The sequence below is a fragment of the Amphiprion ocellaris genome, chromosome 19 (genome assembly GCF_022539595.1).
Source record: "Amphiprion ocellaris isolate individual 3 ecotype Okinawa chromosome 19, ASM2253959v1, whole genome shotgun sequence".
NCBI lineage: Eukaryota > Metazoa > Chordata > Actinopteri > Pomacentridae > Amphiprion > Amphiprion ocellaris.
The window spans coordinates 8,608,140-8,633,027 of NC_072784.1; the positions used below are offsets into that span (position 1 = coordinate 8,608,140).

At 39.4% G+C, this 24,888-nt stretch overlaps 1 protein-coding gene across 3 annotated transcripts in view; it reads right to left on the bottom strand.

Annotated features, from left to right (window-relative positions):
* jupb (junction plakoglobin b) overlaps positions 1-24,888 on the bottom strand; it is a 114,172-nt gene that overhangs the window by 49,999 nt on the left and 39,285 nt on the right. Inside the window, exons 2-3 of one of the 3 annotated variants that reach the window (XM_055005433.1) lie at positions 18,009-18,167; positions 15,476-15,547 (exon numbers count right to left, since the gene is read on the bottom strand). The exons of 1 other annotated variant lie outside the window; for it this stretch is intronic. The gene's annotated coding sequence lies outside the window, so the exon portion shown is untranslated. The remainder of the gene's footprint in view (positions 1-15,475; positions 15,548-18,008; positions 18,168-24,888) is intronic. One more of the 3 variants, XM_055005432.1, reaches the window with a different exon arrangement.

Here is a 24,888-nt window from a genome sequence, read left to right on the forward strand (position 1 = left end):
CTTATTAATATGACACATAAGACACACGTTCTAGCGATGCAGATGGCATAGATGATGTGTTTTATTGTTTGCATTGTTATGTTCATATGATATACTACTGCTACATTATGAAAAAGTAACCATAAATAACAACAATAATAAGCAAACAAGCCACAAGGTGATAATGGTTTATTTAAAGTGGCCTTTTTTGACTCTAACATTAAGTGTGGTACAACATCAGTAACAACCTCGAAGATGTTCTGAGCTGTAAATTGCAGACATTTAAGAACTGCCTCTATGTCACTGCTGTTTTGACAAGATTTTTTTTTTCCCATAAAGCAAAAAAAAAATACCTGAGGTGCCGCTGCAAGTCACACAAATGTCAAAGTTGTGAAGCACATAAAACTCCAGAGAGCCCAGTTATGTAACACCCAGAAGCCATGGCTGGTGAGAGGTCAAAGCATCTCTCATCTTGCCTGCCAAGAGCCCTTCACAGACCCACTGCCCTGTGGGAATTCATACGAAAGCTCAGAGGAAGATCAAGTGTGTGTGAGTGTTGATGTGAGTGCTTATGAGATATTTTTGCACCCATATACAGCACATCCATCAGTCAATCAGGATGACACCTTGTTATGACCCAAGATAGATCGAGGTTACACACATTAGTTTCTTGTAGGTCTTAATAATAGCTGTCCATCAGGTATTGATTTGCATGACCAAAACTGTGGTATAGTGAACGGGTATAAAAATTCTTGGGTTAGTTAAATTGTGCTCTTTTAGTCTTGGAATCAGTTCGAATTATTTTAAATTAATCTTGGATGCAAATCAGTCTTCACAGAGTCAAGCATGAATGCATTTAACAGTTCATAAAATTGATCATTATGTCATGGTTTGTGTTTTGGTTTTTGTTTTTCTGTTAATGACTGTTAATTTCATAAATCCTCCTTTCCTGCCACTACACTGTTCTACATCTGTGTCAAACAAAGATCAAAACTGTACACATCAACGTCTTTGTTTTACCTCTTTTATAGCCAAAAGGCTAACTCAGAGTGTAAGTGTCTACTTTTTCAAAATATACAAACTGCATACAGTCAGGTCCATAAATACACTGACACAATTTTCAGCATTTCGGTTCTGCACACCACCACAATGGACTTGAAATGAAACAATGGAAATGTGCATTCAGTGTAGACTTTCAGCTGTAATTTCAGGGAATTTACATCCAAATCAGGTGAACGGTGTTGGAAGTACAATGCATTTAGATGTGCCCTCCACCGTTTTAAGGAACCAAAAGTAATTGGACAGACTAACATAATCAGAAATCAAACTGTCACTTTTAATATTTGGTTGAAAATCCTTTGCAGTCAATGACACCCTGAAGTCTGGAACCCACAGACATCACCAGACACTGGCTTTGGCCTCTTGTGCTGCTCTGCCAGGCCTCTACTGCTGCTGTCTTCAGTTCTTGCTTGTTCTCGGGGCATCCACAGCATAACTTACCATGGTGGTCTGACATGGTAAAAAGATAACCACCTTTGTGATACTGAAAACTCTGACTCTCGGTCCAGCATACATCGCTAAGCCACTAATCTCGCTTCATAGTACAGCCCTCAGGACCACTTATCAGTATCCTCAACAGCAGAGTTTGTCAGGTGCTTATCAGTGGTCAGTATCTACTGATAGTAGAATCCAGGAAGACACAAGCTGAGACTAGGCTGTACTTGTTCTTAAAAAGCAGCCATGATCACCGGTTTATGAATGTCACTGAGCATTGCACACTCGTCTCCCCAAACTTCTTCAGCTGGATAAAATGAAAAGCTGTTCTCCATTAAAACAGCCTGTTGACTAAAGTAGGTGGGACAGGATAGTTCATTTTGTGCAGAAGTCAAGTCACAAGATGTGTTAAATGCACCCCTTTAAGCGAACACGCACAGAGTTTGAAGCAGAACCTTTGCGATACCTGTTATTTCTGACTGGGGTTTTAGTTTTTGTTGAACTGACTGACACAAAGAAAGCCTGGCTGTGTCAAGCTTACTTCACAGTACAGTTCTCACAGCAAACGCACTCATTGTTTAAAGGCTGTTTGAACACTCTGGGATTTTTTGGGGGGAAAAAAATCAAATCTCACACTGCTTTTGTGATGAAGACACAGAGACTTATTGCATTTCAAAATCAACCCGACACCCCAAGTCTCTCTGTTGTATTTGTGCTTGTATGTTTGCATTCAGCTTTTTAAAACCACTCTTGAAATAAACCTCACTTTTTGCTGCCAGCTTCTTCAGTCATCCTTTAGCTTCGTCTGCTGAACAGAGTTCTGACAGTACAATCTGATCAAGCGCTGACCCAGGACACAAACACCTGAATAGCCTGCCTTTTTCTGGGAGCATTTCAGAGTGGGTAGAGGAGTTTTCATTCATGGGGAGCAAGGTTTTTTGAACATGTTGGACAACTTCTAGAGGCGGCACCCCAAATTTACCAAGGAGGTTGTTAACTCGGTAACTCCTGCTTTGATCACTTCTTCTACTACTCTTTCATGGGCTGCTAGATTCTGGCTTGATACAATTCCTGACTTGGCTAGGCTTCCATCAGCTTCCTGCCTGATCCTGCCCTCAAAATCTCCAGGAGCCACGTTTTGAAAAGTCTTTCAAAAGGAGAAGTGGCCTTCAGCTGCCAAAGCATATCGGCCCCCCTAGCTTCCAAGAAAGCCCTGCCACCCGGCACCTGGAGTCTGTTCTTCAGTCATGCTTGACCACCAGAGTGGTGCCGGTACTGGCTGTCAGCCCTGCCCTAAGGCCATTCTCCTGCTCCTCTCATCACCATGCCGTCTCCACAAGTCTCTGCTTTGCACTCTGGTCACCTGTCCATTTGCCTGTTTTTTTTAGAATTATGTGGCATCTTTTGTGAGTACAGCTTATGAATGAAGTAATACTGTAAAAGGCCCAAAAATGATGTTGAATATTTGATAGGATGTTGCTCAAGTTCTTTAGGGAGAGATCTGTAGCTGTTTGGACTGGTACAAACATTAACACTGATCACATTTTCATCTGTTTGTGCTGGTTAATCAGCAGTAGCAGGCTGAAGCAAGCAAACTAGCTGTTCACAGTAACAATGACTGCAGCTCTACTGATGAGTAATCATGTATCAATATCAATTCACACCAAGCAAACAAGTTTAGTCAAGTTAACTTTAAACATTTGTAATTCTATCTATATTTGAAGAGTTCTGAAGCTGTTTTCTCTAACTTAATATTGAACAGAAGATCTTACTCCATTACAGACAGACATCATTAAAATACAGTCTGTCTGAGTATCTAAATCAAAACACATACACCAGCATTTCTAAAGAAGAATCTCACATGAAACTGAGAAGATCTGGAGTGTTTTTCAGGCAGGGCAGGGGAGAGATGATGACAAGAGTCATGCCGGGGCAATTTTCTAGGCAGATGGAAGCCAGACAGAGCAAAAAGGCGAAGCGAGCAGTGAGGTTCAAAAAATGCTGAAAGTCGCTGTGGAGTTGAGTCTATGATCTGACGGTGTGGTGCAGTTACAGCCCAGAATATATGGCAGCGAAAATTGAAGATGATTGCCAAATGACTGCCCAAATCTTGCAGACAGTTCCAACTACTGTAATCAGGGTGCAACAGAGACACACAAGAAGAGGAAGACAAAGAGATGCTCCTGGCAAGGAGGGAGAAGATGCCATGACACACAGTTGCAGATAAAATCCATTCAATTTCTTTCATTCACTGTGTTTCTGGGTCCAATCGGTTTTCTTCTTCTTGGTCTCCCTCAGTAGTGTTTCTTTCTACCATGAAGATCTGATTTACCTAGTCTCCTTTGAGGAGCTGCATTGAGATGTGTCTGCTACTTGAACTTTGGGAGGCATTGACGTTCTCTCTTATCTGAGATGAAATGGACTGGCATTTCAGAACCTTTTAACCCTAATTTATTGTTAAGATATTGTCAATAGTGTGCAAGCTGTCAAGACAAACTGTGGCTACTTTGAGGAATTTAAAATCTGAAACATACAATAACGTGAAATCTAAATGTTTGGTTGTCTCCTCCTCCTGTTTTCTCAGATCACAGATGTATCTAAAAGGACGTTTTGCACGGCAGGAACTTGCAGACTGTTTTAGGCGTTTGCAACCTTTGTTTCAACTGCAACAATCACCCTAGGAGAACCTCTTTTGGGTCTATTTTCGCAGGAGTAAAAAACAGGTACTGTTTAGTTGGTACTTCTGATTGGCCACTTGGAGAGGACAGTAAGTGCTATTATTCTATCCTGTTGATGTCATCAGTGAGTAGCAGTTCTCTCTACTAACATCACCATCTTAAATGTAAAATTCAACATATCGGCAAACAAACCAAGCCCTCCATTGTTCCTTTTCCTACGTGCTTCGTACGTGTTTCTGCAATGAAACAGAGAGACTGATACAGCCGATTATGGGGCTGTTCATGTAAATGTTGGCACCATCTTACGCCTGACCTACATTCATGCAGTGTAAAGCTACCTAGTGTTCTTTCTCCTCCTCTGGTTTATGCAACCTGGCATGTTTTGGTTGGGTTAAGCTACAGCAAAATCACTAGCAATACCAGGGTTGTCTCAGGTTACCCATGCAGGTGACCCACCAAATGCAACACAAGACAGACTCAGTTCCTGTTAATGCCAGGTGCTAAGTCACCAGAAAACACATCCATTCTCTAGATCAGCATGATGTACCTTGATCACTACCTCTGTCTGAATCATGTGTTTGGTTCGTGCATTAATGGAGTTACGCTGTCAAGTCCCTCATCAGTGCAGTACATCCATCCATCCATTATCTATACAGGGTCACGGGGGTGCTGGAGTCTATCCCAGCTGACTTGGAGGGAAGGCAGGGACCCTTGACAGGTCACAAGTCTGTCACAGGGCTACATATACAGACAAACAATCACACTTGCATTCACACCTATGGACAACTTAGAAGAATCAATTAACAAAAAGATCCCAGGAAGGCTGGGACGCGAACCAGAAATCCTCCAACTGCAAGGCGAAAGTGCTAACCACTACACCACTGTGCAGCCCCAGTGCAGTACAAAGAAGTCTAAACAGCAACTAAAGGCATTTGAAATCCTGTTTTATGCCACAACAGAAAAAATATGATGCACTTGAACATTTTGAGCTATCATGTTCTTGTTTGCTTTTGCAACAGACTGAGTTTTTTTTTTTTTTTTTTTTTTTTAATTTTTTAAAATTTAATACACTGAATAATTTTCCCCCTATTTTCACTATGCTTACACCAGGATGCTTCAGTTACAGTAGGTGTTAAAACTGTACATCTGATTCAGGAGAGCATGGATCTCCCTGCTACGATTCACTTTCACAAGTACCTTTTTTTCCCATTGTTCTTGCTTTCAAAAATCCTTCCCAGTATCTTCCTCATCGAGTCTCCTCATTTCAAATAACCAGTTCTGTGTGGACCGAGTACACTGTGCAGCCTACTGAGCAGACTGTCAGTGAAGTGTAAATTGCTCTGCGCCTCCAAATGTTTGAGGAAATCCCTGCCTAATTAAAACTGAGCAGGCTCTTTAAGATACATGTGGAGTTAAAGTGCCATGGAAAGTTTTGTCACTGGAAGTGAGAGTGTTCCCCCAATAGTGTTTAAACACCGCAAAGAAAAGTACACGGAGGAAAGAAGAAATGTGAGATCAGAGAGGAAAATGAGTAAAACTTAGGAAGGGAAAAAGGTGAATTGACAAGAAGGAAGGAAAAAGAGAAGAGGTAGGGGAGGAGCCATGGGACTAGTAAGAGAATGAAACCATGCTGTCAGCTGCACCAGCGGTTTGGGGATGTTCAACTGTGGTAACATATAAGCCATGTGTCTGCATTCTTCTGCAGAAGTACGAACAATACTGAATTCTTGATCCAAGACAGAGACTGATTTATTTGTCTTGTGTTTGTTGCTAACAGTATCATTAAATCATAGCTTTTGTTGAGTCTAAAATTGTAACTGTCACTTATATTTTCATCTGTAGTATACACCAATCAGGCATAACGTTATGACCACCTGCCAAATATTGTGCTGGTCCCCTAAAACTCCTCTGACCCAGTGGCGCATGGAGACAGGACCTATGGAGATGTCTTATTGAGCATCTGTAGGATGCTCAATAAGATTTGGATCTGGGGAATGTGGAACCCGAGTGAACACCTTAGCTCTGTCATGTTCCCTGGTCACTCCTGAGCATCTTTTGCTGTGTGTCTGGGTGCATTGTTCTGCTGGGGGTGGCAACTGGCATGAAGGACTACTGTTGCCATTGTAGGGTGGAGGGTTGCTTGACCTGCAATGTTTAGGTGGATGGTTCATGTCAAACATCCACATGAATGTCAGGACTCAAGGTTTCCCAGCAGAATGTTGGATTATGACAAGTTGCTTGAAGTTACTCACTGCACCTGTCAGTGGTCATAATGTTGTGGCTGATTGGTGTATACTCAAACAGCATGTTAACACTGGGTTGGGTTTGCTTTCAAACTGCCTCAGCTCTTGGTGCCATGTGTCCTACAAGATGTTTGAATCCTCGAAGAGAGACTGGGACAGAATTCCACAAGTCTTCCACAGAATTCACATCTGCTGACTGGGGAGGTCGCTGAAGTCCACTAACCTACTGTCATGCTATTGTAACTGGTTTGAGATTAATTATTGTGCTATGAGCAGTCATTAGAAGATGATAATTTGTGTCCATAATGGAAAGCACATGGTCTGCAAAAACAACGAGATATACTGTGGCATTCAAACCATGACTGTTCGTATTAAGGGGCCTATAGTGTCCAAGAAAACATTCTCCACACCATTACACCACCAACACCCCCGACTGTTGGCACAAGGCAGGTTGGCACCATGGATAAATGCTGTTGATTCTGAGCTACCATCTGCTGCCTCAGCCGACATAGCGATTCTTTAGACCAGGTTACATCTTTCCATCTTGTACTGTCTCAGGCCCATTGGGTTTTTTCCTGTTGTAGTCCATCCAACACAGAGCTAGACATGTTGTGAGTCTGAACTGCTTGTGTATTTAGTCACATTTGTAAAGACTGGTGATCTAAGTTACTGTAGCCTTTCTGCCAGTCTGACATCTCACCTCTGCCAAGCCAAGGCACTTCCATCCACAGACCTGTGGCTCATGGGATGTGTTTTTATTTATCACACCATTCTCAAAGAAAGCAGGGAATCAGCAAACCAGCCCATCTGCCACCAACAATCAGGCAAAGATCAGAGTCATTAAGATCATATTTTCCTCATTCTGATGTCTGATGTGAAGAAAATCCTGACCTGCATCTGGAGTGTTATACTGCACTGCTGACACATGATTGGTTAATCATCAAAATGCCATCGCAACCAGGTAAACACGTATTCCTAATAAGTGAGAAAGTCCCTCTCCAGTCAAAATGTGTTTTTCTTGTTCTTCACTGGGATGTTTGAGCATTGCTGTGCAGAATAATGTTCTTGCAGTTTGTTTTTACAACATCGGGTGGAGGGGAAATGGTTCTCTTCTCTTAAATCAGTGCAGTTTTAACAAGTTTTAGACGGAATATTTAACCTTGAATGCACACACAAACTGGAAAGTAAGAATACAGATAGGGGTAGAATCTGGATTTTTGAATGTAGAACAACAATGTCCAAAATTCATATTAGGCAGAATTAAAAACAACCCTCTCCCACACCTTCTGGTACAAGAGATCACGTTACCCAGCTTGCTGAACAAAACAAAACAAACCCTTGACTGCGGTAAATGTATCGTATGCAATTCAAGTCTTTAAACTGAACATTTAAGCCAAATGTATTTTACTCTTGTTTTTTCGGAAACTGTCACATGTTGCACTGACTTGCTGTCAAATTCTGTTGTTCTGCAGGTTTGATTCTGTCCTAGTTGCAGACATGCAAACATGCAGCAGTGCATATTAGAAGTAATAGCCGAATAAGTTTAAAACACTGTTTTAGAAAGTGGGGAAAAGCAACTAGAAGTCTCCAGTCTCCGCTGCCATCCCAGTAGCCAAGCCAGATGTTACAACCTAAAGCCATTCACTGAAACTCAGATGTCCATGTTTCATTAAAAGCATCTACTGTGTCCCAGTACCAGTCAAAGCAACATTATATGACTGTAAAAGTTGATTCATTGTTTCCGCATGAACAATGCAGATTTTGAAGCACAATTATAACTCGAATTTTGAATTATAAAGGTGTGAATTCTCATTGCACAGCATGAATTTGTTCTGAGTGCCATTTATTTTTCTGGCGCAGACTGCAGTCACAAATTTTGGGCTGCTTATAGGCTTACACACAGCATGAACATGAATGGATGATTAAATTTCCTTGCGGACACGTGGACATGGAAAGCATGAACTGGTCTTAACAGTCTGGTGTGTAGCCTCTCCATCTACATCAAAGACATAGTTTGTGTCTTTTATTGAAGGCACACACAGATTTCTCCAAAATCACAAAACACGCCTGTTTGTGTTGAGTTTTTTCTCATTCACACTACAATTTCACATCTTCTACAAACTAGAATGTCAGTAAGAATCCACTTTAACCGTAATGCAGACAGTCAGGTTTGGTTATCATATTAATAATAAATGTGCTTTGCTTTTTTGTCCAATCATATCACTGACAATCACTACCAGGTGCTGCAGTTTAGTTTCTTTCTTCCAGCTGTTTGTCTTAGTAGTTCATGAACTACCTGCAGCATCAGGCAGCAGCAGAATATCAAAAGACCAAAGTATATCAGTATGTGATTTCACTACTCTCAAACTGACATATATTTTTCATCCAGTCTCTATACTACCACAGCATGACACAGTTCCTGTAATGTAGTTAATGACTTTTGCTTTTTGCTGCTACGCTACAATTGTTGATATCACAAGAAATACAAACAGGGAGAGCTTCACACAGTTTGTGTGGGCTCCTGATTTGCAAATCAATCAATCAGTCATGCTGCCTCTCTTCTGCAGTCTGTTACACCTACTTACATTTACATCAGGAGGAATCACTGTTGAATGGCTTGTATTTTCTTTCCTAAAGAGTGTTGCTCCTGCGTGGAATAAACAGTCTCATTTTGATTTGAGTGTTTCACTGCATAACTTCATTTTTAGCAGCATTCATATGCTTAACAAGTAAAATTTACTTAATAATTTCTTTAGCTTTTTGAGTTAACCTGCCTCGACTGATGACCGACAACTAGCATAGTCATAGGGTCCTAGTCATGTTTAAAATTATTCATCAACAGAATAAAAGATATTACACCATGTCCCAAAAGTTTGTCCTCCCCAACAAATGAAGCTCAAATACTGAATATGCATTAGCTAGAATCAATTTATTCAATAACCAGAATTTCCGCCTTTCACTTTGATAATGCCTTTCAGTTTTTCAGGCATGGAATATACAAGGTTCTCGAATGTGGATGGTTTTATCTTTCCCCACTCCCACACAGCCCTAGAGCTGAGCTGTTCCATGGTGGTTGGTGGTGGACTGGTAAAGATGTGACTGATCAGGATTCCCCAACAGTTCTCAGGGCAGTTTGGTGGCCATTCCTCCTTATGCAGAAAGCCAGGTAGAAGCTCAGAACACCATTGCTGAGTCATGCGGACAATGTGAGCAAGTCCACCATCTTGCATAAATACCAATTCTGAATGTCTGTTAAACATTTTCTGTTTAGTCACACGATTTTTTTCTCCTGGGCAAAACTGGAAGTAGTATCTTTTGTGGACTGTTGTTGGTATAATATTGTGCATTAACAATGGTACTTTGAGGCACAATGTGCAGCTCTGAGACCTAAGGGCACTGAATTTCATTTGCTCAGAAGATGGTACTTTTTCATCATGATCTGTATAGATATGGTCGTTTTGCCTGTGAATGTAAAATAAGTAGAGAGGGCATTCATCAGAGAAAATCCAGATCTCCCGGTCTTTTGGAGTCAGAGTTATGTACTTCTTTGTGAAAGCCAGTCGGTTATCCTTTTACGGCTTGGTGAGTCATGGGGTACGCTGCCTCTTGTAAGCTTTCAGCCCCAATATTTCTGTTAAATAATAATGCACAGTGCTCTAAGAAGCATCTTCTCCAAAGTTTTTCGGCCTCTGACTGACTGGTGTCTTTTACCCTTGACTTTTCTCATCAAATCCTTGGCTCTTGCATTTAGGCCAGATGGACGTCCTGATTTAGGCAAGTCTTTGAAGGATCCTACATTGTTGCATCTTTGCCACCACTTCTACACCCAGCAGATATTTCTGCCAAGGGCTTGAGCTACCTGCTGATGAGTTTTTCTTGCATTTCGAACAGCAATGGCCTGTGCACGAATCTCACACTCTGAAAGAGGAGCTTTTCCACCCTTACTGTTGACCATGTAACAACGCTTCCAGACTTTGGGGACACAGTGTAAGTTATAAAGACTGTACATTGCGCTTTGAATTTCAGTAATGGGTCCACCTGCTGTCATGTATGTAATTGCTTTCTTTCTTCTTTAAATTGTTGGATCTGTCTCATATTTAAACAGTTTTTAATACAGCATTATTGTCAGTCTCTAAAAACTACCAACCTTTATTTTTTTCTCTTTACCTTAATGAACTGAACTTTTCCATTTCTGAGCCTCTGAGAAAAGATTTTCAAGCGATACTGGCCACTGTGGGCTGCTAAAATCCTGACTGTGTAATCCAGCAAAAGAATGGCCTTTAAGTTGCATTAAAAAATGACATATAGGATGTAAGTGGGTGGAATAAAGGGGACTCTTACACCAGGCTGTGGGCAGAAATAATGGAGTGGCTACTGTGAGTGACATGTTGACAGCTTAAATGGCACCCTATTCTGCTTTGATAACAGCTACGTAACGTGTTTGTGTGTGTAAGGCAGTGTGCATGTATTCACTGCATGTGAGTGTGTGTCTGTATGTGAATATATTAAGCATGTGTATGTATAAGCTTGTGTATGTGATGTCTTTGATGTTGTGTGTCTATGGAAGAAATGCTTCCATCAGAGGAAGACGTGAGATTTTTTGACGTGTGGAAAAGCCTTCAAAGGGCAAAGCACTGGAAATAAAAAATAATAATGAAAAAAAAAACATATCCCACTGTAGTGGGTAATGGGTACTTTTGCTGTGCAACATGGCAACCAAGTTTCCTGGTGACATTAACAGAACAGCAAATGGAGTTTCTTAAATGTTCACATGGTGGAGGTTGAGAAGTGAAGAGATTAATGGAGTTTATGCAATAATAAAAACTACTCATCAGCAAGTCAGTATTTGAGTCCATTCAGTGACAGATTTTTGAGCTTAAGACAAGGTTTAAATGCAAAATCTGTATTTGAAGCGCTCAGTTTTAAATACACTCCTCCAGGTGTTTTGCTTGATTGGAAGATTTTGCTAACAGGAGTCAAGAAGACAAACCCGTAACTGCCTCTAAAGCCCTTTTCACATGTGCACTCCTTTCCATTAATCTGACAGGATCTGAAATTATCGGCTTCATGTCTAAATGACGACCCTCATCATGCCCAAGTACCTCCAGAGGTGTGAAGTAATGTGTTTTGCCACATTTCAGCAACAGCATTAGCCCAAAAACATCACGTCAAAACAGCTAGAATCCACAAAGCGCAAAATAGACAAAATCCCCGAACACCTTACAATACATTACATTCACTTTGCTCTGTAAGTTCACATTTGTTACAAACTGAAATGTCTGTGAAAAACTAATTTTGCAGGTACCTCAAAAAGTCCACCTGGCTCAGCGTACAATCTGTGAATTGCATGAAGGCTGGAAATTGGCCAAAACATTATCTTCAAAAATTAGTTTGTTTCTTTCAGCTGTTTATCTTTCCTCTGAGTTTATTAAATGCCTGCACCATCAAACATTCAAACATTTGTATGAGTATCTCGAATCATATCATTATATAATTGACGGACTTTGAAGGCCATGGGATATATCTTGAATACATTTTTATTAAAGGTAAAAAAAAAACTAATGTTTTTTATGTTCATTATGATCATGTCTTTACAAATTCCATAATTATTTATTATGGAAACAATCACTTATTAATTAAAAAAAAGACTGGATATCTCTAAAATGTCACTCTCAAGGAAGTGTGTTAATTCCAGATCACATGACCTGCTCCACATGATGTCATTTCCTCCTGAAGAAAAGACTGGCAAGACTCCAAGGCTTTCTGAGTTATTTAATATAAAGTAGTGTGTGAGTCAAGGGTGGATTTATGGCATGTCAACAGGTTTATGACAATATTTTTATAAATAACTTTCAATGTCAACTATGATACCTGTCAACTATGTTACAAAAACTCCCACAATTATATATTGACCTGGTACATTTATGCACATAGGTCAGCAGTAATAACTTAAATATTTGATTATATCTTTTTGTCATGTCAAGTTTTTTTATTAGAATTTATCATGCTCAAACTTCTTTTGTTGAGCGACAACATAACGTGAGTTGGGGACTATTATGATGTTTAACAGTTTGGGACTAAGTAAAAAATAAAACATAATTCATCCCGGTAAAATCAGATGTTGTTTGGATTTAGGGATTACATAAGCGCAAAAATATGTCACAGCTTTCAAGATAGTGAACAAAGGTTAAACTGAGTCTAATCAGAGATCTGTACCTAAATGATGATTCCAGTTTAATTCAACCTCTTGTATGCCCAGTTAGTGGGCTATTATGACTCTATATGTCCTGCTAACTCTACACTCTTCATCTCTGTTGTGGAGGTTTAGTTGAACAAGGAATTGCTCAAAACAACATATATCACAGTGACCAGTTTAAGCCCTATAAAGCTTTCCAAAAAGATGAGGCATTTTAAACTGTACTTTTTCTGTCTGACGGAAAGTAAGCACAGGCATTAGCCATCTGAAGCAATCAGTAGCCATATTACTAGGAAATACAGCAGGTTGCAATAGCTAAAAAGTATTTAACACAGACATGAGGCTCATAACCATCTTTTGGTCTCACTTTTGGAAAGAAACCAGATAAGCAGAGTTGGAAAATTATGCACTATTCCTTTAACAGCAGAATAAAGGATAAAAACTTGGAAAATCTCTCTTTTGCTCTGCTTGCTATCCCCTTACCATTTCCCTTCTCTCCTCCTCTCTGTCTCTGTGAGGAATTGCTTTCATTATTGCAGCATTTACAGTGCCGAATAACTAGACACTGTCCCCATTCTATTTATGACACAGACAAAAACTCGCACAAACACACACACAGCCGGTTGACAATGTTCAGACTACTGAATCTATCAGTTCTTTAGGGAAGCTTCTCTCAGAATATAAACAGAATGGCATGGAAGAGAGTATGAGAGAGTTGGCTATCCCTATCAGATTGTTTCTCTGTGTCCAGTTCATTGTCAGAAACTGCATTTACAGAAGATAATTTATTATTGGCAGCAATGTTCCCTGTAATTTTTCCTGAGTCTGAGCAAACACACAAACTCCCTGAGCGTCCCTTGGACCACTGTGAGCAACATCAGACGTGTGCACTGTGGTCACACCAGCATCACATCCATTCAAGTTACATGGTTCATTAAAAGAATCACATTACAGCATTTACATTTCTGTTAAAACACTTTGTCAACAGGAGCCAGTTGAAGGCTGCAGTGATTTTAGTGACACTACAATGTATAAGAGTGAAGTTATTGAATATTTGTCTCTCTTTACTGTTGCAGTGGTTTTGCAAATTGCAGACGGACCCTGTTCACTCCATAGACACCAATGTTATTCCTGTAGCTTGAAAGACAGCTACTTTTGATAAAACTGGGCTTGTAGCACATTGTCTGCCTTGCAACAATGGGAAAGAGGCAGCGTTTATGTTTTGACAACCTATATCTAATGAGTTATTGATGCTGGAAGTCCGAATCTGTGAATATCTTTCCAACTTTACTGAACTTGGGGCCACTACCACCTAAGGAGTGATGTATTTAATTTTGAAAAAAGCATTTAGCCATACTTAAAGCTTTAAGTGCTTTATTAACACGGAACTAAAAAATTTGTATTGTTTTATTATCACAGGTTCTGTCTGAAAAGAGGTGGCATCATTTTAAACAGTGAAATCAAACTAATAAAATGTAATGACCAACCAGTGAGCAATACTGGATTCTGCAAAAACATAAACAACTTTTTTTAAAAATCTAAATCTTAACACAGTTAATGTATTAACTTATTTATGTGTGTATGCATGTATTTATTGATTTATTTAGTACTGTTAACATATCAGAGTTCTGAGTGAATTTTTCTTAAGATAGACAAAGGCCATTTATTGATTACATATAGGCTATTAAATGTTTATTAAAAACTAAAAAGCATTTAAAAAAACAACTTAAGTATTTATTGAGTCACTAAAATACTGTAGAGTACAGACCACATCAGCATGATTATAAGCATCCTCTGGTAAATGAACAACCAGATACTGATGTCTCTCACCATATGGACTTCAGGAGATGACTGGGGGATGATAAACTGTGACCTACTGGTTGGGTTCTCTCTGTTCTCATGTTTCTTACATGTTTGTCCCCTGACAGCCGGTTCCTAATGTTTTTTGAGCAACACACCATACTATGATGTTTTTACAATGATGGTTCTACTATGGAACCAGTTTGACATGTTCAGGTGTTCTTTGTGTGAAAACTCAGAGATTTCAGGTATCAGAAGGTGGTTTTCAACTTTCTTTGTTAACTTTCTGCTTCAACTTTAAACTAAATTTCCTTCACTAACCCAGCCCTCTGGACTTCCAGGAAGCTGTGTTCCTATTGGCTGTTCAGGTGGCTGTGTTCCTATTGGCTGTCCAGGTGGCTGCTTGGTGTTATCAGGAACACCTGAGCAGCTCAGTGTCTTCCTGCTTTATTTAGCTGCAGACAAACATTTCCTCTGCTTCTCTTCACCAGTGAACTGGGTTTGGCTTCATTGCTTTAGTTTGTTCTTTAGGCGTTGGTTTGCAGCTTCCAGCAGTAAAATCGTCTTTAATGTGTTTCTTGGTGTGTTTTAGGGCTTTGTACTGGATAGTTGTCTTGGTAAATGTGGTTCTTTAGCCACAGTTACCACATGGTGCAAATGTGTGCAGTGATTAGTGGATTTGGTGCAGCTGAGTTGTGTCTTTATCTTGGCTGTAGTGAGTCTTCAGAGGTTTTTGGTCAGACACATTCTGTATTCTTGTTTGAGAACCAAGGTTGGTTGTCCAGAAGATAAGAGTTCCTGTCCTGATTCTCTGTTCTCAGAGGTTCTCTGGTAGGCTGCAGGAGACTTTAGCGTTTGGGTTGTGCTAGTTTGGTTTTTGTATGGTTTCATTTGGACGACTATCTTGAGGCCCCTCCATGTGGTTTAGTGAGGTTTTCTGGAACAGTTCTACAAAGCAACCTGCAGCAGAAGAGACTTTGAGAGTTTTTAGGACGTTCTGGAGACCAGACTTTAGAGCAGCAGAAACATTTGTCAGCAGTTTGAGCAGGAGAAGGTGAGCTTCAGAGTAGAAATGAGACAGAAACCTTCTTGACCCGTGTGGTGAGGTCCTGTACCAAGAGTTTGAGCAGGTTGTGAAGAGTCTGTAGTTCTTTGGTCTGAAAGCACAAGAAGAGTCGACTCATTAAAGGAGAAAACAGGAGATATGGTTGGTTCTTCTGTCGCTCTGCAGTTTCCTTAGACTGAATATCAAGTTTATATATTAAATGATTTCCCATGTGAGCCCAAGAAGACTTCAATAAACTCCCTCCATCTCCTGGACACAACATATTTTATTACCATGTTAAATGTTTTTTTTTTTTTTTTTTTTAATGTTTTTGAGTTTCAGCATAGTTTTTTCTCTTTGCTTGTTTAGTTTTGTCATCTGTGTAAAAGGTGCTAAACAAATAAAGTTGAATTGATAAACTGAATAACTGACTAACTCATGACTGTGACAACAGAAGTATTTTCATTGTGATTTAAGGGTTTATTTCATTTTTAAGGTTGGGGTTAAAATCTTGACAGAAAAAGACGATTAAAGAAATAAACTACATAACAAAAAGCAATTAAATCAAACAAAACAAAATACAATAAAACTTTTAAAAAGTTTTATTATTAAAAAGATTTAAGAAATTTAAGATGTAATTTTCTAATTGAACATTTAATTTTTTTATTAAATATTTTGTCTTTTTAAAGGTTTAATAATCTAATTAAATGTTTTGCATTTTTTAAATGTTTAATATTCTTGTTTAATTTTATTTTTTAAATGTTTAATTATGGAAAATATTTTATCTGTAATTTTTAATATTTGTATTTTAAAAATTTTGTTTAATTTCATAATGACATGTATTGTATGTTGTTGAATTATCTAATTCAATATTTTGTCTGTTTAATAGAGTTAAACATTAAATACAATTAAATTATATGTACATATACCACCTTTTAATGTTTAGTTTTCTTTTTAAATGCTTCATTGTATTTTCTGTTTAATTTCTATTTGAAGTTTTATTGTCTTTATGATGTAATTTTCTAATTAAACATTTAATTTTTTAATTAAATGTTTTGTCTTTTTAAAGGTTTAATGATCCAATTAAATGTTTTGCATTTTTCAAAATGTTTAACATTCTTCTTGTTTAATTGTATTTTTTAAATGTTTAATGATGGAAAATACTTTATCTGTAATTTCTAATATTTGTATTGTAAAAATTTTGTTTAATTTCATAACGACATGTATTGTATCGTGTCGAATGATCTCATTCCATATTTTGTCTGTTTAATAGAATGTAATGTAATTTAATGTTTAACTCTATTAAACAGACAAAATATGGAATGAGATCATTCGACACGATACAATACATGTCGTTATGAAATTAAACAAAATTTTTACAATACAAATATTAGAAATTACAGATAAAGTATTTTCCATCATTAAACATTTAAAAAATACAATTAAACAAGAAGAATGTTAAACATTTTGAAAAATGCAAAACATTTAATTGGATCATTAAACCTTTAAAAAGACAAAACATGGGCACCCATATAGCTCAACGGGTTAAGCGTGACCTATGTATAGGGGCTGGTCCCCAATGCAGCGTCCCGGGTTCGATTCCCGCTCACGGCCCTTTGCTGCAAGTCTTCTCTCCCGTTTCCTGTCTGTCTCACACTACACCTATCCAATAAAAGACAAAAAATTTAATTAAAAAATTAAATGTTTAATTAGAAAATTATATCTTAAAGACAATAAAAGTTCAAATCGGAATTACACAGAAAATACAATGAAGGATTTAAAAAGAAAATTAAACATTAAAAGGTGGTAAAACATTTTAAAAGAAAAACCTTAAAGATTTAATCGAAACATTAACAGACTGTCTGAAGGTTCAAACTAACAGACAACTACTCAAGAACTTTTAAGATTTCAGTCCTCAGACTGTGTGAAGGTTCAACCTAACAGAGAAGTACTCTGGAACTTAGAAGATATCAGTCCTTGGACTGTCTGGAAGTTCAATCTAACAGGGAACTACTGTGGGACTTAGAAAATTTCAGCCCTCAGACTGTGTGAAAGCTCAGGTCCTGAGGACTCGGGAGGTCTGGAGGCTTTGAAAGTCTTGGAACTGAGGGTTCAACCCTCCAGCACAAAGGCTAAAGTCCAACCTCCTGAGAAAAACGATCGAGTCGAGACTCAAGTTAAAAAAAAATCGAAAATGGCAAAAAAATAGATGATAAATGCGCAAAAAAAAAAATGTATCTGAGTGAGTAGCTCAGGGGATAAGAAGAAAGATTACCAAGTGGAAGGTAGTAGGTTCAAGACCCACCACTGGCAGTTTTCTTTGTCAGGATTTTGATAAAATTTAAGAAGGGTCTGGTCTTGAACCAGCGACCTACAGCTCTACAGGTAAACCCTTAACTCACTGAGCTACAGATCAGAGGAAAAGATGTAATTTCGTCGTCCCTTTAGCATCGTAGTTAATAACGTGACCACATGGGTGGAGCCAAGGTGGAGTCTGGGTAGAGAGTAGGCGGGGAGGTGGGTGGCGGCCTCCCCCCTCTACAGACCTGACTGTGAACACCGTCGACACCCACCTCAGGGAGACGCTGCCTAAGATCTCAAGGCTGCTTGGTCGTGGTCTTTCTGGCACGTACTCTTCCAGAATGAGCCGGGAAGTTTAACACTGATGGAATGACACCAGGTCTAAGCCGACAAACTTCCAATTCCTCCTCAACCCATAGTCTCTGGGAAACCTACATGGAGTAAGAAAAGTAGACAGAGAAGTAATCAAGTCTGTACACAACATATTAAAAAAGAAATCATGCTAATAAATGAAGTACAAAGAACCAAATTCGCCAATATACTGGAGACCAGAGCTATTTAATTTGATAAGTATAACCTTGTTTAGTAACATTTCAATTATTTGAGAGCAGTCATAAAGAATTGCCTGTAATCCCAATCATAAAATGGGTTTGGAGGAAGAACATAGACGGTAATCTGGATATACATGAGTTAGGCTTTATAACTACTATTGGTAGTATTGGTGGTAATAATAGCAATGCGACTACTATTAGTAGTAGTAGTAGTACACTGACTACTGCTGCTGATACTGGCACTGCTACTACAAATTGTAACACTATTACAAATGCCGATACCACTTCTACGACTCTAACAGTTGTTTATACTACTACTGCTGCTTGTACTTTTAGTATTACTACTACTGCTTGTACAACTATACTACAGCTACTATTAATCATCTGGTATTTGCTTGTCAAGCTGCTAGCTCGCCTTAGCGTTTTGCTAGTGGCTAACTAGTTAGCTCTCATAGACTGGAAGCTCTCAACAAGATTTCATAATGAAAAAAGAGCCAAAAACTATTCTTACCTATGAAAAGTCATTCCAAGTTTCCTTGTCTCAATCGTATGACGTAGTGTGTAACTGTATGCAGCACAGTGAGCCGGCATACTTGTTGTTTCCGTTTTCACGCCGTCTACATCAATGGAATGCACTGAAACTTTGCCCCCACTAGCTTAGCCTCGCTGTAGCCGCAGCTCAAAGGGGCGTGTCCTATCTACTCATTCATATCTATGACAACAAGGTAGCTGCACATAAGGACGCCTGACGTTGATTAGCTGCGTAAACACCATTAGATACAGTCTATGGTAAATACGTATGTGAATCGCATCATTGGCTGCAGCAGCCAGTCACCGGTCACTCACTGACTCACACTGAAAAATAGCACAGAATGAATTGTTACGTGTTTATTTTATTTATAATTTAGGTTGGATTTTTTTTTTGTGCGCAGCCCAGATTTCCTGTGCGTGGAGACCGTGTCAGCAGTGCGCAATTGCGCGGCTTAGAGGGAACAGTGATTGGCAGTACATTAAATTACAGGCTGCACAGTGGCTCAGTGGTTAGGATTGCTGGCTCACAGCTAAAAGATCCCTGGTTCGTGTCCCAGCCTGGGCCTGCGACCCTTCTGTGTAGAGTTTGTATGGATGGATGGATGGATGGATAATATAAAATTACATGCATGAACTCTATTCCACTTGAAATCATCTTAAATATTTACAGGGCTTTCCTCCAATGATTATACATTACCATTCATTTAATATTAGGCCACATTAGTTTTACACCGAAAACAGCCTATAAGATGCAGATTTAGTTTTTTCAACCATATTGGGATCACTTTCAAAGCTTTACAGTTTCTTGGCTGAGGGTCAATCAGTTCACAAAGTTTAATGGCAGTTATTAAACAGAGAGACACTTTCATAACAAGGAAGGAGGAAGGGTCACTTTTTTTTATCTTGCAGCCTTTTAAACAGAGTAGTAGTTCAGAGTAAGTCCTTCTTTGAGGCGACGGTCCCCAGCTTCTCCCAGGGGTCAACAGTCTTTTCCCGACCAGATACGATATAAAAATCTTCCCATATGTTCTGTGGAAAGATTTCTCCTCCAAGCTAGATATGCCCAGAATAGCTTGAGAGAAAAGCATCCCAATCAGAACACCAAAGCACCTCAACTCACACCTTTAAAATGAACAGCTTCTCCAAGCTTCTTCCGAAATATAAGGCATAAAATAGGAATCTCACTCTTGATCCATCTTTTCCTAATTACAGGTGTGGCCAACCAGAGTAGTCTAAAAGTCCTTTTTCCTTGCTACATTACCAAGCTCTTCCAGGAATTCAAAGGCATTCGCGGGCCAGCTTATTTCCTCTAGGATATTCTGGTTTTGGGCTACCTTCCATTTGGGTATGCCTGGAAACCTCAGGATGCAACTCACTGAGCATCTCAATCAGAAACCCAAGGACTGTCAATTCAATTGGCTTCCTCCTCTCAAAAGAAGTTCTACCCGAAACTTGTCACAAACAAATGTCCATTGAGCGTGGTCTAGACATACTGAAACAGATGCTTGCATCCTCAACCTTTTTTTTCTGTCACAATCCAGCTGGTGACCAATATATTAGGAAGGGTGGCTGATAACTGGTATTGATTCCAACACTGACCTTTAGATTACAATGAGCATCTTGTTTATTGATTTGAAAATTGCAGGAATTTACCTGTTGATCTAATTCTTCTCTTGAGAACAAAATCTTGAGATACAAGTCCTTCATTTAACCAACACTGACTAGAAGGCTGAAATCACAAAATCACACATTGTCTAGTGTCTGTTTCACCAGCTTCAGTAAGTCAATACAATTACCTTAGTCTTTTAATGAGGCTTTTTGAAAAAATATCAGGGGCGCCTGGAGACAAATAGTCATGCAGTGTATCATAGGAAAGTCTGTCTCTCTTGAGGATTTATGGAACCACAGTAAGCAGAGCTGAATCATTAAGGGAACTGTCATCCAGCAGAAGCAGAAACGGGACAGTGAGGCTGGTGCTATTTTCCACATCTACAAGTACATAATGGTTTGTCTGGCATAAAATTGGTCACAGATCCCTCCACAGACGTCAGTGTGTGACCATTTGATGCTCGACTGTAGCCAAAAATGTTTCTGCTCAGATTCAACCTATTTTGGGGGAACTCAGATTGGTGAGTACATGGTTATTACTAACAATCAAGCCTGGATCATTAGCTGGGAAAATGAAGACCTGTTGGGATTTTGACAGTTTGATAAGACAGAATCAGTAGGTGGAGCTCAGTAAGTTGATCCAACCAAACAATGTAAAACAATTCATTCACCCATTTTTAAAAAAAAATTATTTATTTATTTAGTCTGCATTTGTTCTCATTGTTTACCTCCACAAAAGAGGTGTCAACATTGTATGAGATTGATGTATATTTTAGTCTTGCAGCCAAATATTTTAATATTTAGTGCATGTGTTTTTAAAAAGTAAGTAAAAAAATTGACCGGCCACCTTGTTGATTAGTGGACAACCTGCTCTGTCACCTGAGCCACTTCACAAAATCTATTTAGTAAAAATATTACATAAAATAACTGTTAAAAACTTTCAATATCATTAATCTTTTACAGTGCAGTCTTCCTTTATTTTTCTCATCATATATAGATATTGCACACATCAAAAGAACATCAAAGTGGCATAAGTGAAAAAGCACCATCCCCACTGCTCTCTCTTTCTCCTCAGGGATTCTGTGACTCATGTACCTGTCTGAGACCCTGAGGCGCAGCTTAACTGAAAACGTCACTGGCTTTAATTCTATATCAAACTCTTTCTTCAATTGTGCGTATGAAGCCACACGTGTAGATTTATGCATTCAGTCGGACAACGACGGTTTAATTCTGATGAGTACAATGTCTTCTTTTACTTTTGCTTGTTTTTCTTCAAGGTCAAAATAGCTCTCTGTTCTCCATCCTTCGTGTGAGAGCCACACTGGATTATGCACACACTCAGCAGCGTCCAATTTTATCACACAGAAGGGAATCCAACAGAGAGACGGAGAGAGAAGAAGGAGAGAAAAGCAGACAGTGAGAGATTTGAGTTGCCACTTGTCATTGACCTTGTCAGTTCCATCGTGACGACCCACTACACCTATTGTTTGTTTGTATCTCTGTTTGTGTGAGTCATCTGCACAGACTTGACAGCCAAATGACAGTTTGTCACTGAAACACAGACACACACACGGACACACACACACTAGTACTGCAGTTAGCTGTGTACAGCCTTTCAGTATGTGTTTGTGTGTCGATGTAGGGTTTTCTCTGTGTGCTGCCAAACCTACTGCAGTGAATTTGATGACATTGTAACTCCCACTGACGGCTCTGCAATTACACACCTGATAGGGAAAACACACTTATATGCACTCATAAACACTTGCATGTGTTATGAGCAGCTGCAGGGCTGACAGTCGCCTTTCTTTGAAGATTGCAACTATAAAAATCCGTGATTATTTTCCCTATAACAGTTCATTTTAATTTTGCTTCCTTTCTGCAGATCCACCTGACACACTTCCTCAGCCTCTTGTTTGATGCTTCACTGTGTAAATATTGATGCAGGACTAACAGGACTGATTGCTGATTGTGTTACACTTTCATCAATTTTTAGTTCTATTTTGCAAATGAAACAAAAGCATATAACTGTCAATAACTTGCTCAAGACTGCTTCTCCTCGAAATTGTCCGTTAACCAGATGTGTAAACCTCTTCTTACATCAGGAATCCAGACGTTTGGAATTGGTATTTATGCAAAATGGTGCCGCTACTCACACTGGCCGTATGACTCAGCAATAGTGTTCTGAGCATCTACCTGGCTTTCTACGTAAGGAGGAATGGCCACCAAACTCCTCTGACCTCAACCCAGTTGAGAACTGTTGGGGAATACTGAACAGTCATATCTTTACCAGTCCACCAACAACCACCATGAACCAGCTCAACTCTAGGGCTATGTGGGAGTGGGAGTGGGAGTGGGGGCTGTGTCTGAAAGATTGAAGGCCATGATCAAAATGAAAGGGGAAATTCTGGTTATTGAATAAAATGATTATGTTGCATATTCAGTCTTTGAGCTTTGTTTTTCTGTGGAGAACAAACTTCTGGGACATGGTGTAATGGCAGCGAGATATGACGAGGTAACAAGCAGTTAGACAGAGTTTAGAGGAGGAAATAGTGCATAAATGAGAGGCAGATTTTATTGTAACAAATGAGAAGGTCCATGAGAGAGGAATGGATAAAGAAAAACGGGGGGAAGAAAAGACACATAGAAATACTCCAGTCAGTCGTAATAGCTGCCTTATATGGTGTAGATGCTGCTTGTGCCACCTAAATAGTTCTGGGTCAATGTCAGGGGACCTCTTGCTCTGGAAAAGGGGATGCTTTGGGTTCTATGGGTTGTAGGGTGGAGCCTCTGTGGATTGGGCTTGTTCCTGTGCATCCCACAGATGTTCAATAGGACTTGCACCCAGGGAGTTTGGATGAATTAGATTGTCATGCTTGTCAACCCACTCCTGAGTAGTTTGTGAAGTGTGGTGGGGCATATTGTCCCGCTGGAGAAGGCTGCTGCCATTGGAGTGTGTAAAAATCTTTAAGTAGGTGGTTCGTGTCAAACTAACTTATGCATGAATGCTAAGACTGAAACTTTCCCAGAAGAACAGTGGGTTGTAATGAGATGATCAGTGTTATTTGCTTCATCTGTCAGTGGTTTTGATATTGTGCCTGATCAGTGTAAGTGTAAAGGACAAAAAAGCTGGAAGCATAAGAAAGCACAGGTCTATTCTGCATCTAGTCCTCTATGCCCTTCCTCATTCTCTGTTTCTCATACAAGCTCACTGCTGCAGCGCCAGTTCAAACTCTGCTGCTGGTCCCCAGGGTAGGAATGATGGACAAAAGGATTATTTTTGGGACACAGTTTGTTTGAATCAGGTCGCTAAAAATATGTTAGGATTTGTTCACTGACTTGTTCAGTGGTCGCTGTGCATGTAGGCTAAAGTACACCAGTAGAAGGTGAATTTCAGCCATAACCAAGGTTCCAGTTCAATGCATCTCTTTCTCAGTCGTGACTGAGAGGTAGCTTTCATTTACCCACTCACCAACGTGGTCAGTCCTTCGGCTCTGTCCTGTTCAAATCAGCGTACCAACTATTCTCTCATAGCTTGTTCATTGCAGGCATACACCGATCAGCCACAACATTATGACCACTGACAGGTGAAATGAATAACACTGATCATCTTGTTATAATGCAATGTTCTCCTGAAAAACCTTGAGTCCTGACATCTACCACTCACCTAAACACTGCAGATCAAGCAACCCCCCACCTAACACCTAATGTTTTGCCTGATCGATGTATATTTGATTCGTAAGTATAGGAACACAGCACTCCCTTACAATCCTCACTAGTCTCACTGGCCATAGTCAGTAGAGAAAGCAACTTTCAAATCTTATGCCTGACAAGACAAGTGGATGAAGAAAAATAATTCTGTGAAGCACAGTGAATGATGAACATATATTTCCTGTCAGGGAATGTATTGTTTGTGAATATCACAACACTACAAGACAATGAGGGGAACAGTTTTTTTACCTGGGCCACCATCAAACCCTGCCAGAACTCAGTCAAAGCTCCACTCTGTTCTGGTACCATCAAAAAACCACAGGGACAGGGTGAAATCATAATTGGTAAGTTGTTTCACATTCGTTACTGGTGATGAAATAGGCTTGTCATAAAAGCTGACTAACTAGCCTTTTTCAAAAACAACATTGTTTCTTGCTGCTTGTACAGACCACCGTAGAAACAGCAGAACTCACATTGTTTGCAGCTTCCTGTCATGTATGGATTAATGCGATTTGATTTTGCAGAATTTATGGCTGTGTGGTTGTGTCAGCCATCCAATAAAAACGTACAACTGTGTATTAACTTCTCGTCTGTTCTCGGTTGTCTAGTTTAGTCTTCCTTACTTTGTGATTCTTTATCTGGTTAAGGTTTGAGCCATTAGTTGGTCAAATCTATTGTCTTAAAGCCCATGCACATAAAAAAACAAACAAAAAAACTACTGCATGCATGTGACACGAATGCAGGAAGCAGTATG